The sequence below is a fragment of the Neovison vison genome, chromosome 7, assembly GCF_020171115.1.
Source record: "Neovison vison isolate M4711 chromosome 7, ASM_NN_V1, whole genome shotgun sequence".
Classification (NCBI taxonomy): domain Eukaryota; kingdom Metazoa; phylum Chordata; class Mammalia; order Carnivora; family Mustelidae; genus Neogale; species Neogale vison.
The window spans coordinates 58,800,106-58,816,665 of NC_058097.1; the positions used below are offsets into that span (position 1 = coordinate 58,800,106).

The window sequence follows — 16,560 nt, forward strand, 5'->3', positions numbered from 1 at the left end:
CCTGGGTGGCTCAGTCGGTTAAGCATCTGCCTTCAGCTCAAGTCATGATCCCAGGGTTCTGGGATTGAGCCCCCATCAGGCTTCTTGCTCAGTGGGGAGGCTGCTTCTCCCTCTCCCTCTGCCATTCGCCCTGCTTATGCTCTCTGGCTTTCTCTCTATCAAATAACTAAATAAAATCTTAAAAATTAATAAAATAAAGACAAAAAGAAATCCCAATGCTTCTAAAAAAACAGATACACAAAACGTAAAAAATAAATGAATCAAAGCATATCACTACATAAAATTATCAAATGGCAAAGGAAAATAGCAAGAAACAAAGGAACAAAGGAACATTCTGAAGAACAGAACACATCCTGGGTCACGAATCAGGTCTCAACCGGTACCAAAGATTGGAATCATTCCCTGCATATTTTTGAACCACAATGCTTTGAAACTGGAGCTCAGTCACTAGAGGAAAGTTGGAAAGAACTCAAATACATGGAGGCTAAGGAGCTTCCTACTAAAGAATGAATGGTCAGTAAATTAAAGAATTTTAAAAATTCGTGGAAACAAAGGAAAATGAAAACACAACTGTTTAAAATCTTTGGAATTCAGGAAACGTGGTCCTAAGAGGGAAGTATATAGCAGCACAAGCCTTTCTTAAGAAATAAGAAAGGTCTTAAATACACAACCTAACCTTACATCTAAAAGAGTTGGAGAAAGAACAGCAAATAAAACTTAAACCCAGCAGGAGGAGAGAAATAATAAAGATTAGAGCAGAAATCAATGAAATAGAAACCAAAAGAGCAGTAGAACAGATCAATGGAACAAGGAGCGGATCCTTTGAAAGAATTAATAAGACTGATAAACCCCCAGCCAGACTTATCAAAAAAGAACAGAGAAAGGATCCAAATAAATAAAATCATGAATGAAAGAGGAGAGATCACAACCAACACCAAAGAAATACAAACAGTTATAAGAACATATTATGAGCAACTGTATGCCAACAAATTAGGCAATCTGGAAGAAATGAATGCATTCATAGAGATGAATAAACTACCAAAACTGAAACTGGAAAAATAGAAAACCTGAACAGTCTCATAACCAGCAAGAAAATCGAAGCAGTCATCAAAAATCTCCTAACATACAAGAGCCCAGGGCCAGATGGATTCTACCAGGGAATTCTACCAAACATTTAAATAATTAATATCTATTCTTCTGAAGCTGTTTCAAAAAATCAAAATGGAAGGAAAACTTCCAATTTTTTTCCATGAGGCCAGCATTACCTTGATCCCAAAACCAGACAAAGAATCCACCAAAAAGAAGTACAGACCAATATCCCTGATGAACACGGATGCCAAAATTCTCACCAAAATGCTAGCCAATAGGATCCAAAAGTACATTGAAAGGACTATTCACCAGGACCAAGTGGAATTTATTTCTAGGATGCAAGGGTGGTTCAACATCCAGAAATGAATAAAAGTGATAACACTATGTAAATAAAAGAACAAGAATGATAGGATCCTCTCAACAGCTGCAGAAAAAGCACTTGACAAAGTACAGCATCCTTTCTTGATTAAAACTCTTCACAGTGCAGGGATAGAGGAATATATCTCAATATCATAAAAGCCGTCTATGAAAAACCCACAGCAAATATCATTCTCAATGGGATAAAACTGAGAGTTTTTCTCTTAAGGTCAGGAACACAACAAGGATGTCCACTATCACCACTGCTATTCAATATAGTACTAGAAATCCTAGCCTCAGCAATCAGACAGCAAAAAGAAATAAAAGGCATCCAAATTAAGAAAGAGGAAGTCAAACTGTCATTTTTTGCAGATGACATGATACTCTATGTGGAAAACCCAAAAGACTCCACTCCAAAATGGCTAGAACTCATACAAGAATTCATCAAAGTGACAGGATATAAAATCAATGCACAGAAATCAGCTGCATTTCTATACACTAACAAAGAGACAGAAGAAAGAGAAATTAAGGAGTTGATCCCATTTAAAATTGCACCCGAAACCATAAGATACGTAGGAATAAACCTAAACAAAGAGGCAAAGTATCTGTACTCAGAAGACTATAGAACACTCATGAAAGAAATTAAGGAAGACACATAGAAATATAGAAACATTCCATGCTCATGGATTGGATTTAACAAATATTGTTAATATGTTTATGCTACTTAGAGCGATCTATATATTCAATGTAATTCCTATCAAAATACCATCAATTTTTTTCACAGAACTGGACCAAAAAATCCTAAAATTTGTATAGAGACAGAAAGACTCCAAAAGTATGTTGAAAAAGAAAACCAAAGCAGGTGGCATCACAATTCCAGACTTCAAGCTCTGTTACAAAGCTTTCATCATCAAGACAGTATGATACTGGTACAAAAACAGACACATAGATCAATTAACAGAATAGAGAACCCAGAAATGGACCCACAACTCTATGGTCAACTAATCTTTGACAAAGCAGGAAAGAATATCCAGTGGAAAAAAGATAGTCTCTTCACAAATGGTATTGGGAAATTGAACACCCATATACAGAAGAATGAAACTGGACCATTTCCTTAAACCATACACAAAAATAGACTCAAAATGGATGAAAGACCTAAATATGAGACAGGAATCCATCAAAATCCTAGAGGAGAACAGAGGCAGCAACCACAGCAGCTTCTGGCTAGACACATCTCCAAAGGCAAGGGAAACAAAGGCAAAAATGAACTATTGGGACTTCATCAAGATAAAAAGCTTTTGCACAGCAAAGTAAACAGTCAACAAAACCCAAAAGACAGCTGAAAGAATGGGAGAAGATGTTTGCAAATGACGTATCAGATAAAGGGCAAGTATCCAAAATCTGTAAAGAACTTAACAAAATCAACACCCAAAGAACAAATAATCCAGTCAAGAAATGGGCAGAAGACATGACCAGACATTTATGAAAAGAAGACATCCAGATGGCCAACAGACACATGAGAAAATGCTGAACATCACCGGCATTAGGGAAATACAAATCAAAACCACAATGAGATACCACCTTACACCAGTCAGAATGGCTAAACTGAACAAGTCAGGAAAGGACATATGTTGGCAAGGATGAGAGTAAGGGGAATGCTCTTACACAGTTACTGGGAATGCAAGCTGGAAAGACCACTCTGGAAAACAGTATTTTGAGGAAAAACAACTTTTTCATCAAAAAGTTGAAAATAGAGCTACCCTATGACCCAGCAATTGCACTACTGGTATTTACCCCAAAGATACAAATGCAGTGATCCAAAGGGGCACATGCACCCCAATGTTCATAGCAGCAATGTCCACAATAGCCATCTATAGAAAGAGCCCACATATCCACCAAAAGATAAATGGATAAAGAAGATGTGGTGTGTATACCCACACACACACGCACACAAACACACAGTGGAATACTCTGAAGCTACCAAAAAATTGAAATCTTGCCATTTACAATGATGGGGATGGAACTAGAGGTTATTGTGCTAAGCAAAATAGGTCAGTCAGAGAAAGACAATTATATGACCTGACTGATAGGTGGAAATTACAAAACAAAACAGAGGATCACAGGGGAAGGGAGGGAAGAAAAAAGCAAGATGAAATCAGAGAGGAAGACAAGCCATAAGAAAGTCTTAATCACAGGAAACAAACAGAGGGTTGCTGGAGGGGAGAGGTGGGAAATGGGGTAACTGAGGGTGGATGTTGGGGATAGTATGTGTTGTAATGAGCACTGGGTGTTATATAAGACTGATGAATCACAGACCTGTACCCCTGAAACAAATAATACATTACATGTTAATTAATTGAATTTAAATAAGAACAAAAAAACAAAACAAAGATTATATGACTTTCTAACAATAAAACTCAAAGTTATTAATACAGATAAATATCTATGTATAGAAATATGCATTAAAATTATTGGTGATAGAATAGAAACAGACTAAAATGAGACTGTCCAATAATAGATGAAGAGTTGAAGACATTTTGATAGTCAACCATACTGTGAAAATATGTAGCTATTAAAAAGAGACTTACAAGGCACCAATAATAACAGGGAAGAATGCTAAATATAAAAGGAAGATATACAATTTTAAAAATGAAATGTGACATTAAAAATATTTTAATTAAAAAATTAAAAGTCAGGGGGCGCCTGGGTGGCTCAGTGGGTTAAGCCGCTACCTTCGGCTCAGGTCATGATCCCAGGGTCCTGGGTCCGAACCCCGCAACGGGCTCTCTGCTCAGCAGGGAGCCTGCTTCCTCCTCTCTCTCTGTCAAATTAATAAATAAAAAATCTTTAAAAAAATTAAAAGTCAGAAAACAGTTAAGGAAATGACAATAATATGCCCTAACCTATCAGTAAGTGCTTTTTAAAAAATATTTTATTTATTTATTTGAGAGAGAGAGAGAGAAAGAGAGAGAGAATGAATGAGTAAGGGGAGGGGCAGAGGGAGAGGAGAAGCAGGCTCCTGCTGAGCAGGGGGCCAAACTTGGGGCTTGATCCCAGGACTCTGGATCATGACCTGAGCTGAAAGCCGATGCTTAATGGAGGGAGCCCCCCAGATGCCCCTCCGTAAGTGATATAAGTGTACATGGATTAAATCCCTCAATCAAAAGACTATAGAAGAGGGTCGTCTGGGTGGCTCAGTGGGTTAAGCCTCTGCCTTGGGCTGAGGTCATGATCTCAGGGTCCTGGGATCAAGCCCCGCATCGGGCTCTCTGCTCAGCAGCAAGCCTGCTTCCCTTTCTCTCTGCCTCTCTGCCTACTTGTAATCTTTATCAAGTAAATAAATAAAATCTTAAAAAAAAAGACTATAGAAGAGCTGAGCAGGTAAAAAATGAAAACAAAACAAAACCATAACCTAAATATATGCTGTTTACAAAAGACATATTTTAGCTTTAAGGATACACATAAGCTGAAAGTGAAGGGTTGGAAAAAGAGATTTCATGTAAATGAAATGGTAACCAAAAGAGAAGAGTGGTGGCTATTTTTATATCAGATAAATTATACCTTAGGTCAAAAACTGTTACAAGAGTCCAAAATAGTCATTATAGAATGGTAAAGGGATCAATTCACCAAAAGAATATAACAATTATATATGCACCCAACTTCAGAGTCCCTAAACACACAAAACAAGTATTAACACAAATGAAAGAAGAAAAAGACAGCAATACAATAAAAGTAGGAGACTTTAGTGCATCACTTTCAATAATGGATAGATCAGACAGAAAATAAAGAAACAGCAGATTGAATCAACACTATCAAATGGACCTATAGATGTACAGAACATTCCATCAACAGATAGGTAGCAGAAATACCTTTTTCTCAAATGCACACAGAACATTCCCTCAGATACATGATATGTTAGGTCACAAAACAAGGCTAAACTAATTTAGGAATATGGAAACCACATTAAGTATATTTTTCAAACACAATACAAAACAATGAAAAGGATCAATGAAACAAAGAGCTGGCTTTTAAAAATAAAAACAAAATTGACAAAACCTTAGCTGGACTGAGGGGGGAAAAGGGGCTCAACTAAACAAAACTATAAATGAAAAAAATTGATACAACTGATAATCACAGAATTACAGAAGAAAATTATGACACTGCTATAAACAATTACATGCTAATTCTATGAACAATTACATGCTAATAAGTTAGATCGCCTAGAAGAAACGGATACATTTTTAGAAATGCACAGCCTACAAGAAGACTGTATCATGAAGAAATAGAACATTTGAACAGGCCAATAGTGAATAAGGAGATTAAACCAATAATCAAAGGCTTCCTAACAAAGAAAAACCCAGGACCAGATGACTTCACTGATGATTCTACCAAATATGTAACGAAGGATTATCACTGATCCTTTTCTTTTTTTTTTTTTAAGATTTTATTTATTTATTTGACAGACAGAGATCACAAGTAGGCAGAGAGGCAGGCAGAGAGAGAGGGGAGAAAGCAGGCTCCCTGCCGAGCAGAGAGCCCAATGTGGGGCTCGATCCCAGGACTCTGGGATCACGACCCGAGCCGAGGGCAGAGGCCCTAACCCACTGAGCCACCCAGGCGCCCCTCTTTTTTTTTTATTAAAGACTTTATTTATTTATCTGACAGACAGAGATCACAAGCAGGTAGAGAGGCAGAGAGAGGAGGAAGCAGGCTCCCCGCTGAGCAGAGAGCCCAATGCGGGGCTCGATCCCAGAACCCCGGGACCATGACCTGAGCCAAAGGCAGAGGCCTTAACCCACTGAGCCACCCAGACACCCAAATCCTTTTCAAACTACTCCCGAAATCTGGCCCCCTCCAAAAATAATAATAAGGAAATAGAAGATAACCCTTCCAAACTCATTTTACAAGGTCAGCACTACCCCAACACCAAAGCCAAACAAGGACAAGAAAATAAAACTACAGGCCAGTATTGTTGATGAACATAGATGCAAAAATCCTCAACAAAATACTAGCAAACTGAATTCAACAGCACATTACAAGGTTCATACACCATGATCAAATAGGATTCATCCATGGGTTACAGGGATAATTCAGTGCCAAAATAATGTAGGCCACATGTGACAAGTCCACAGTTCACATCACACTTAATAATAAAAAAGCTGAAAGCTTTTCCTCTAAGATATGGAAAAAGACAAGGATAACCACTCTCACCACTTCTATTCAACATAGTACTGGAAGTCCTGGGCAGAGCAATGAGCAAGAAAAAGAAATAAAAGGAATCCAAATTGGAAAGGAAGAAGGAAAGTTTCTGTGTGTGTGTATGTGTGTGTGTGTGTGTGTGTGCCATCACAGAAGATAATATATAGGTTCTAGTGATTAGGGTGCAGACATCTTTCATCTTTGGGGAGCCATTATTTTACCTAAAGTTTCCTCCCTTAGTTTGGAAAAGAGGGAAAGGACAGGGTGTTGCCTGCTTTATTTTTCTGGAGTGAGAAGGGGAGAAGCTTTCCTTCTACTAAAAAGGTCTACTAATGTCAGATGTTGCTTTGACCCGTGGTTAAGCGACCCTTGAGCCAAGCTGACTCTGGCTTCAAATCCCAGCTTCCCATTTCCTAGTTGCTTTTTCTAACAGCTCTGTTCTTTCATTTCTTATAAATCAGAACTAATATCTATCCAGGATCAGATATGTAATTTGGGAGGTCTATTGCAAAATTAAAATGTGGGAGCCCATGTCAAAAAATTTTAAAAAATTAAGAATTTCAGACAAACACAGAGAGCATTAAACTTACCTAGGGACACATTTCCAATCCCACCTCCGACACCCAGGAAGGGGATGTTCTGGGTCTTGGCCATGGTTGGGGGTGCTGGTGACACAGTGAGCCCTGGGCGAAGGACCTCCTCTCTCTCCACTGTCTCAGGGGCAGGGGGTCCCAGTGGTCTGCAACTATCATTCCACCAACTTGTGAGAGCGGGGACAGGAGTCCTTCCTTGCCCCTACTCTGGGCGGGTCCTGGGTGAGAGCGGCAAACTTAAGGCAGCAACTCCAGACGGGAAGGGATACCCACCTCCCCCCAGTCCCTCAGATCTGGGACAAGGGGTGGAGGGACCCTCCTGAACCAAATTCCCAACAGGCCTCCTAGAGTCAGCTGTTTTCTGCCCTTAGTTCCAGCCAGTGTCATCCCCACTATTCTTCAAACATGCTACACATGTGCCCATTTCTAGCCTTTGCACCAGCTGTTCCCTTTGCCTGGAACAGATCTCCTTCAGGTATCAATGTATCTCACTTCTTGGGCTCCTTCAGATCTGTTCAAATGTTTTCTCTTTAGGGATACTTTCCTTGGCCACCCTGAAATTGCAGCACTTCCCAAGCACACGTCCCACCCACCACATCCCCCCATTTGATTTTTCTCTATAATATTACTTTCCACCATCTGATTTACTACTTACCTTACTTAGTGTTTAATTTTCTCTCTCCTGCATTAACAAGGAAATGCCACAGATTCAGGGATCTATGCTTACTTGTTTCCCTACTGTATTCTCAGCACCTGGATTAGTTCCTCTTCTAACCCAGCTCTTAACCAGTAGACCTGGCATACATAATAGATACTCAGCAAATGTTAGTTACACAAGGAAACAGTATTTGGGCTCTGGATCCATTCTTCCTGGGACTGGATCCCCATTTTGTCACTGGTCCACTATGTTATGGTGGGCATGTATTTTTAAACTTTTTTTTTTTTAACTTTAGATCTTAACTTCCTCATTTGCAAAATGGGGTTATTTTCATGGTTCAAAGCAGAAATACATGTAGCTTGGCTACTCTTCCTTAAGTTACCTTTGCTATTCTTACTACAGAATTCTTAACACTGCCCCCCCAGACACCCACTGCGTGTTTCCTTTGGTTTGTTTCCAGCTTTTAAAGAGAGATGATTGACAAATAAAAATTGTATCGATTATTTTAAGGTGTATGATGTGATGTTTTGATATTCATCTACGTGGTGAAATGATTACCACAATCAAGGTAAGTAACATATCCATCACTTCACGTGGCTATCATTTTATTTTATTATCTATTATCATTTTATTTATTATTATCACTGAAGATCTGCCCTCTTAGCGTATTTCCAGTATACAGTGCCATATTACTAACTGTGGTCCCAGGCTATACATTAGAGCTCCCAAACTTACTCAGCCTGCATAACCGAAAATTTGTGCCCTTTGCCCAGCACCTCCTCATTTCCCCTACCCGCCAGCCACTGGCAACCACCATTCTATTCTCTACTTCAGAGTTTGACTTTGAGTCCGCAGATAAGTGAGACCATGCAATGCCGAACGCCTTTCTATTTTCCGTAGTGGCTGCGTCAGTTTGTATTCCCACCAGCAGTGTGAAAGTGTTTCCTTTCTCTGCAGCCTCGTTATCTTTTGTGTTCTTGGTCATGGCCATGCAATCAAGTATGAGGTGACATCTTGCTGTGGTTCTCATTTGCATTTCCCTGCTAGTTCATGATGTTGAGGCCCTTTCCATACACCCATTGACCATTCGTATGTCTTCTTTGGAGAAATGTGTATTCAGATCTTCTGCCCATTTTTAAATTGATTATTTTCTCACCATTGAGTTGTATGAGTCCCTTGTATATTTTCGATATTAGCCCTTGTCAGCTGTGTGGTTTACCAGTAGTATCTCCTCCCATTCCTTAGGTTCTCTCCACTCTGCTGATTGTTTACTTTCTCAGCAACATTTTAGTTTGATGCAACCCCACTTACCTCACTTATTTATTTTTGCTCTTGTTGCCTGTGCTTTTGGTGTCACATCCAAAAAACCATTGCCAAGACCAATGTCAAGGTGATTCTGTTAATTCTTCCAACCTATGAACAGGGGATATCTTTCCATTTATCTGTGTCATTAATTCCTCTCATTAGTGTTTATAGTTTCAATGTATAGATCTTTTGCTTCTTTTGTTTAACTTATTTCTCAGTATTAATTTTTTATTGTATTGCAAATGGAATTATTTCTTCATTTTTTAATTGGATAGTACTTTATTAGTATATGGAAATGCTACTGATTTTTTGCATGCTGATTTTATATCCTGCAACTTTGTTAAATTTGTGCATTAGTTCTAACTTTTTTTTTTTAGTGGGGGCTGGAGTCCCCATATAAGATCACATCATCTGCAAACAGAGAAAATTTTACATCTTCCTTTCTGATTTGGATGCTTTTTGCTATTTTGTTCTTACTTAACTGCTCTGGCTAGTGCTTTCAGTACTGTATTGGATGGGAGTGGTAAGAGTGGACATTCATGTCTCCATCCTGATCTTAGAGGGAACGCCTTCAGCCTCTGCTGCTGATGTATGATGGTTAGCTGTGGACTTACTGCACATGGCCTCTATCATGCTGTGGTTCTATACCCAGCTTGTTGAGAGTTTTTATCATGAAAGGGTATTGAATTTTGTGAAATGCTTCTTCTGCCTCTATCGAGGTGATCATGTGGTTATTAACTTTCAGTCTATTAATGCTGTGTATCACATTTATTGATTTGTGTATGTTAAACCATCCTTGTGTCCCAGTATGTATCTCCCAAAGAGAAATACTGAAAAAAGTCTATCTTCCAAATACCACTGTTAGACCTAATATATATATTTAAATTTTTAAAAAATATTTATTTGAGACGGGGTGTAGAGGAAGAGAGCCTTCAAGTAGACTCCTCACTGAGCTGGGAGCCCCAGATGGGCTCCATCTCAGGACCCTGAGATCAAGGCCTGAGCTGAAACCAAGAGGCTGGTGCTCAGCCCATTAAGTTCTCCAGGTGCCAGAAAATAATTCCTTTTTTTTTTTTTTAACGATTTTATTTTATTTATTTGACAGAGATCACAAGTAGGCAGACAGAAAGGGGAAAAGCAAGTTCCCTGCTGAGCAGAGAACCCTTCCTGGGGCTAGATCCGCATACCCTGAGATCATGACCTGAGCCGAAGGCAAAGGCTTAACCCACCGAGCCACTCCCAAAAAATAGTTTCTTAATATCATTAACTACTCAGCGCTCAGATTTCTCCAATAGAAACAACAAACTGGTTTTAAAAGTTTATTTTCTTCTCATATAAAAGTCACAAAAACTTGAGATCTTGTTGAATGTAGAGTTTTGTCTGTTTTGATTTCCTTTTCATTGAGTGAATCTTGGCCTCCAGCGGCTGCGGAAGGATGCTGAAAATTTTGAGGTGGGGTCACTACGGGCCACTACTGCCAGGTAAAAGGGAGGACTGCAGAGCTTTAAGTCCACTCTTCCTCGAAAGCTCCTTCCCTCTGCGGGAACCCAGACCTTCCCTTCTGCCGGGTGGGAGGAATGGGACATCCTGCCACCTCCCAGCCACCACCGCCCCTGAAGCGCGGAGCGCCCGGCGCCGCCCCCATCGGTCTCGGGACTACATTTCCCAGCGGTCCTCGCGCCCCCACCCTGGCTTGGGCCCCTTAGCGGACACAGAGCGGCGGGAGCGGCGAGGCGCGGGGACTTCTGGGGCTGGTAGTTTGGCGGGCGGCGCTGGCGCGCACTTGGGACGGGGTTTGAATTCCGCTCAGCCTCATTCAGCTCGGGGAGACCGCGGGCTGCGCGCGGGGCGGTGAGTTTGCGGCGGGAGAGGACCGGGGAGCTACGGGAAGGGAGCGTGTGTGGGTCTGGGGCGCTCGGGGTCTTGCAGAGGAAGCGGGGCGGCTGGGCTGCGCGCTTACCAGGAGAGGAGCGGTCCCGTCCCCCCTTCCAGTGCCTCTGGACCGCGGACAACGGCGGGTGTGTGGGGCTGGGGGCTCCGAGCAGCTATCCGCTCCGCGCAGGTGAGTGTGCGAGGGAGGGCGCGTGGCTGTGAGGGTGCCCGCGCGCGAGGCCCCGACTCGGGGCGGGTGGCCACGTGTATAGCGGCGTCGGTCCCAGCGCGGGAGCTCCTGCGGGACCTCGCAGCCCGCGGCTCCGCATCTCTCCGATCGCGGGCGGTGCAGGCGGCTGCGGGGCTGTGCGGCTGCGGGCATCTGAGTGTGTCCCACTGCAGCTGCCTCCCCTGAGGCGTCTGAGTTGGGGTAGCTGGCGTCTTCTCCGCGGGAGGGTGTCAGTTTGTGTCACCCTGAGTCCGCCGGTGAGTGTGGCCGAATGTGTGGGCTTGTGTGTCTGTGAATCCTGGTGGGTCATGACTTTTTGTGCAGTTGTGAGACTGTGTGTATCTGACTGTGTGTGAGTTCGTGTCTGACTCCTGGGTGTGGCTCGGTTTGGTTGTGTGCCTCGCTCTGTGTATGATTGTGCGTGGGACGTTGTGCCTGCTGGCACGAGTTTGTGCGTACCTTCCAATGTGTCTGATGTGTCTGCACCTGTGTGGTTGTGTGAACTCGTGTGGGGGAACACACAGGTGAAGACTGTCTGTGTGCTTGTGTAAGTGTGGCTGCCGCTGTGGGCGTTTGTGCGACTCTGAGTGTGTCCACCGTTGAGTGGGCTCGTGTGCATCTGAGTTTGTGTGTGCTGGTGTGTGTGTGTATTTGAGTGTGTGTCTTGTTTAAATATGGGTGTGTGTGAGTGTGTTCATCTGTATCTGTGGGACTGAGTGAGTGTGCGTGTGTGCTTGTGCGAGTGTGTACTCCAAAGTAGGTTTGTGTGTTTCTACCTGTTTGATCGCGGAAGTTTGTTGATTCCCCCGGGGCGGTCCCTGGGTATCTCCGGAGCGGCCCGCGCGGGCTCCAAGGAGACACTCAGGGCGAGCGGACCCAGCCGGTGCCCGGTGGACAGCCTGCCCTGGAGGAAGCCCTTGTTGGTTTAGACTCCAGGCAGAGAGGACAGCCCGTGGCTGTCGCTTTCCCGCAGCAGTGCTCTGGCGGTGCTGGGGCGAAGTGCCCAGGGACTCCCTGCTATCGCAGGCTCCTGCTGCCCTGCCACCCTGGGTCTGGGAGGAGGCGCCCTCAGGCTACGCACTGGCCATCAGCCAACCGGGCCTTGGGACACCGGGCACTGTGATGCCCAAACTCCACTGGTGTGGCCCCCATGCCTCAGAGCCAGGCTGAGGACCACACATTAGTCCCCAGAGCCACTGTCATTTTCGGGTCTTTCTGAGCCCCTGGGTCTCAAAGTTCCTCCTGTCATTGTTGGGGAGAAAAATGAAGCAAAAGACGATGCTGGAACTGCTCCTCTGGGGACTCACTCCAGGACCTGCTGGGGAGCACGGGTCCATGTGGGAGGCAGGATGGTCAGACTTGAGGCATGCTAGTTTGATGGGGGAGGCAGCGAAATTCAGGTTAGTTTTGGGTTGCTAAAGTAGACAGATGGAGGTCAGGAGGCTATGTTAGTGACTTGGCCTGCTGCAGCATGGAAAAACTGGGCGGGGGGCAGTCGTGAGGGGAGTTTGGGGGAAGTGGAGAAGCAGGGAGCCCCTCAGGAGGCATTTGGGCATCATCGCCGGACAAGATTTGAATCACACACAGTTTGCATATATCATCATTTAATGGCTTCATTTTTATGGCAGGCAAAGCTGAAGGAGCAAGGAGGCTAAAAACTCCCAAATTGTGTGTTGCCGGTTAACAAATAGGACTCCCCTAAAAACTATACGACACCCACTTAAATTTGAGTTTTGCATAAATGTGCATTACATTTTAGTATAAATCTGTTCCAACTATTGCATGGAACTTGCCACGTTATACTTAAAAATAATTGACTCAGGGGGGCGCCTGGGTGGCTCAGTTCCTTGAGCCTGCGACTCCAGATCTCAGAGGTCGCAGTCCCATGTTGCGTACAGAGCTTCTTAAAAAAAGAGAAAAGAATTTATTCAAATAAGTAAGTAAAAAGAAAAGTTTTAATATAGACGTATCCCATGCAGTGTTTGGGACTTACTTACACTAAAAATTATTCAATTTTTTATCTCAAATTCAAGTGTCAGGTTGCTGTGTGCTTGTTGTTAGTAACTATGGCCATCCTGATCCTTTCAGCTTCATAGCCAGTGTCCACCAGACTGGAAGTCCCACTCCACCCGCCAGACAGACTGGCCTGCAGTTCTGCCTCATTGCTGGGCCTTCCTGCCTGGGTCAGACCAGGGTCCCCAGATCCCTGGATCCCAGGGCTGGCCCTGCCCAGCAGCGCCGTGGCAAAGCAGGCCTCCCCCCCTAAGGCTGTGGTAAAGGCTCCTGTGGACTGGTCTTCACCACAGTCCCAGGAAAGAGGGTATAAGCACTCACCAGGCAAGGCAAGGTCCAGCTCTGAACGTCAGGCTGACTTACAGCTTTCAGGGCCAGAAAGACAGCAACACCAGGGCTGGCCATGAGCCATATGTATTGAGTGCCTGCTGTATGCCTGGCACCAGAGGCCTGCTGTATGCCTGGGTAACCAAGCTTCCCTGTCAGGGCCGCACGAGCCCTGGACTTGGCCTTGCCGGGCACCATGGCAAGCACTGTCCATAAACTACCAAGTTGGCCTTGAAGGTGACTCTATGAGGAAAGTGTGGCTAACACCTCTACTCCACAGTTGAGGACACAGATTGGTGGGGAGGTGGCATCACCTGCCCCAGACCACACGGCTTCTCTGGTGCTGGGACTAGAACTGGGGCCCCCGTCACCATGGCTCACACCCTAACTGCTCTGGTCTCTGCCCCTAGCAGAGTCCTGCACCTCACAGGGTCCTGCCTCTCAGCACCGTGGAGGGAGGGGACCATGGAGGTGAAGACCCAGCCATCTGACAAAGGCGGTAAGAGAAACACAGGGTGGAAAACTATGGGCAGGAGGTGGGGGAGGCAGGCCTCTAGGGCCCAGCGATGGTGGGAAGTTTTACCCTGGAGATGGGCCCCTGGCTACGACAAATCATCCCCATCTCTGTGATTCTTTCATTTTGAGAACCTTGTATCAGTAGAACCATACAGCTGGTGACCTTCTGAGATTTGCTCCTTCCCACTGGGCACGGTGCCCCGGAAAGCCATCCGGGCTGTTGTGGGAACCCATGCTTCATCCCACCTTATTGCTCAGTGGGGTTCCGTGACATGGCTCTACTTCTGGAGGGACACCTGGGTTGTTTCCAGTTGCTGGCTATCGCGAGCAGAGGTTTTTGCACAAATGTGTGATTTCCTTTCGCTGGCAAAAGTGCTCAGGAGTGCAGTTCTTCACTGACAGATCAGCCAGACGAACCAGATGAGTTGGGATGCTGTGTCTTAAAATCTAAGAAACCACTTCCCCCCCATATCCTCAGGAAATTACCCACGTACTCTGATCCAGGAAGAAGCTACAAACTACTGTCTCTCTGTGCCAAGTGGTCTCCTGGCTTCCACTCTTGCCTCCTCCAGACTGTTCCCCGTTCAGTAGGCCAAGGCATCTTATAAAAAAATGAGGATTAGGTCCTGTCAGAACTCTCAAGCTGGAGAATAATAGAAATTCTATACACGGGCTCCAGTGGCCCTGAGGGACTGGACCCTGCTGGCCTGACTTCACCACTCCCATCTCTCCCTCTCCAGTTCTGCGGGCTCCGGCCACCCCTGGCCTCCTAGCTTCACCTTTAACATTCTATCTCAGGGCCTTTGTTCATGCTGTTTCCCTGCTCAAGAACACTCTTCCTTCATATGCTCACTTGGCCATCTCCTTCTCAAAATGAAGGTCAAAACAAAATCTTAGCTCCTCAGAGAATCCAGCCCTGACTGTCTTAACTAAAGCAGCATCCAGGGATCTGCCTTCATTCCAACCTAGCTTATTTTGGTTATGATGTCTGTCACTCTCTGGTATTTTAAAGTGTATTAATTTGGTCTTGGACTCTTTGCCTCTCTCAGATGGGAGCAGTTGAGATCCTGGATGTCATATAGTCCATCACAGACTCTGGTGCCATTGTCTAACCCCAGCCCCTTCACTCACTGACATTTCCTGCCTGTTCCCCATTGAGCTTTGGGATGCAGTTTAATGCATGTCTTAAGGCACCCCTGCGCAACCTTGAGTGAGTGTCTAAACCTCTCTGTGCCCATGTCCTCATCTGTAAAGTGGGATGGTAATAGTAGCTATCTTGTAGCATTATTATGAAAAACCAAATACGGTGATACCTGTACAGTAGTTAGAAGACGGCGTGACACACAGCAAGTCTTCATCCATCTCTTGTGGGTTTCATCACTGGGATTTTATTGAGCTTCCCTACCCACAGAGGGCAGGATGACCTCATTACTCCTTCTTCCTTGCCAGACCTGCCTTCTCAGAGCCCTGTTCCTACTTCAGAGAACCTCTCCAAAAAGAAGGGAAGATTACCAGTCAGATTCCGGCCCACCTGGAGCACGGTAAGCCCTCTCCGTTTGACCAGAGGGCCCCTCAGTTTGGAGAGGGCAGGCGCATTTGCCACCCTCTCTGGCTGGCAGAGACCCTCGCATGGCAGGGCTCCCCTTGTCCTTCACCCCAAAAGGATATGGCCCCATCCCATAGGGGATGGTTTTCCTGGGCCTCTTTCCTTCCTTCTTCTCTTTCCTAATTTCTGCCCTGGCTGGAATGTTGCCTCCTCCAGGAAGCCTCGCTGCTCACTTCCTCCCCATCACTCCCTAATGTCATGCCTTGCTTAATTTTCTTCAGAGTAGTTATCACTGTGTGATACAACCATGAGAACAGCAGGCTGGGACAAGACAATGATTCTCAGCCAGAGGCTGTTCGTTCCCCCAGGGGACACTGGCAGTGGCTGAAACAGTGTTTGGGTGTCAGCACAGGAGGGGTGGGTAGAGGCCAGGGACACTGCTCAACAGCCTGCAAGCCACAGCAAGGAATGATCTGGTCCCCAGATGAGCTCACTCTGTAGAGCCAAGAAACCCCGGAAGAGGGAAGGGTGCTTTTGCAAAGAAAGGGGCATCGTATGTGAGGTGCCATCCCCATGGCCCTTTTGTGCCTCATGACTGCAAATGTCAGCCTGGACAGCCCAAAGCGAAAGCTCTGGAGTCTGACTGTGGATTCAAATCCCCCCTCAGCCACTCATGGCCATGGGATCCGGGTCTGTTCTTGAACAATCCAGGCCCACTGCAGTTTCCTCATCTGTAAAATGGGGCTACTATGTTGACCATGGGCCAGCCAGGGGTTATTCTGGAGAGTAAATGAACTCACATCTGTGCTGTTTTCAGACAGCATCTGACCTGTAAGGGTTTGTAACATGAATGGTG

The 16,560-nt window shown here is 44.8% G+C and overlaps 1 long non-coding RNA gene across 1 annotated transcript; it reads left to right on the top strand.

Annotated features, from left to right (window-relative positions):
- Window positions 1-11,014: 11,014 nt before the first annotated feature.
- On the top strand, window positions 11,015-15,682 carry LOC122912140. The gene is made up of 3 exons (XR_006385556.1): window positions 11,015-11,052; window positions 14,056-14,141; window positions 15,608-15,682. It is a non-coding gene; the product is annotated as an uncharacterized LOC122912140 (long non-coding RNA).
- Window positions 15,683-16,560: the final 878 nt, after the last annotated feature.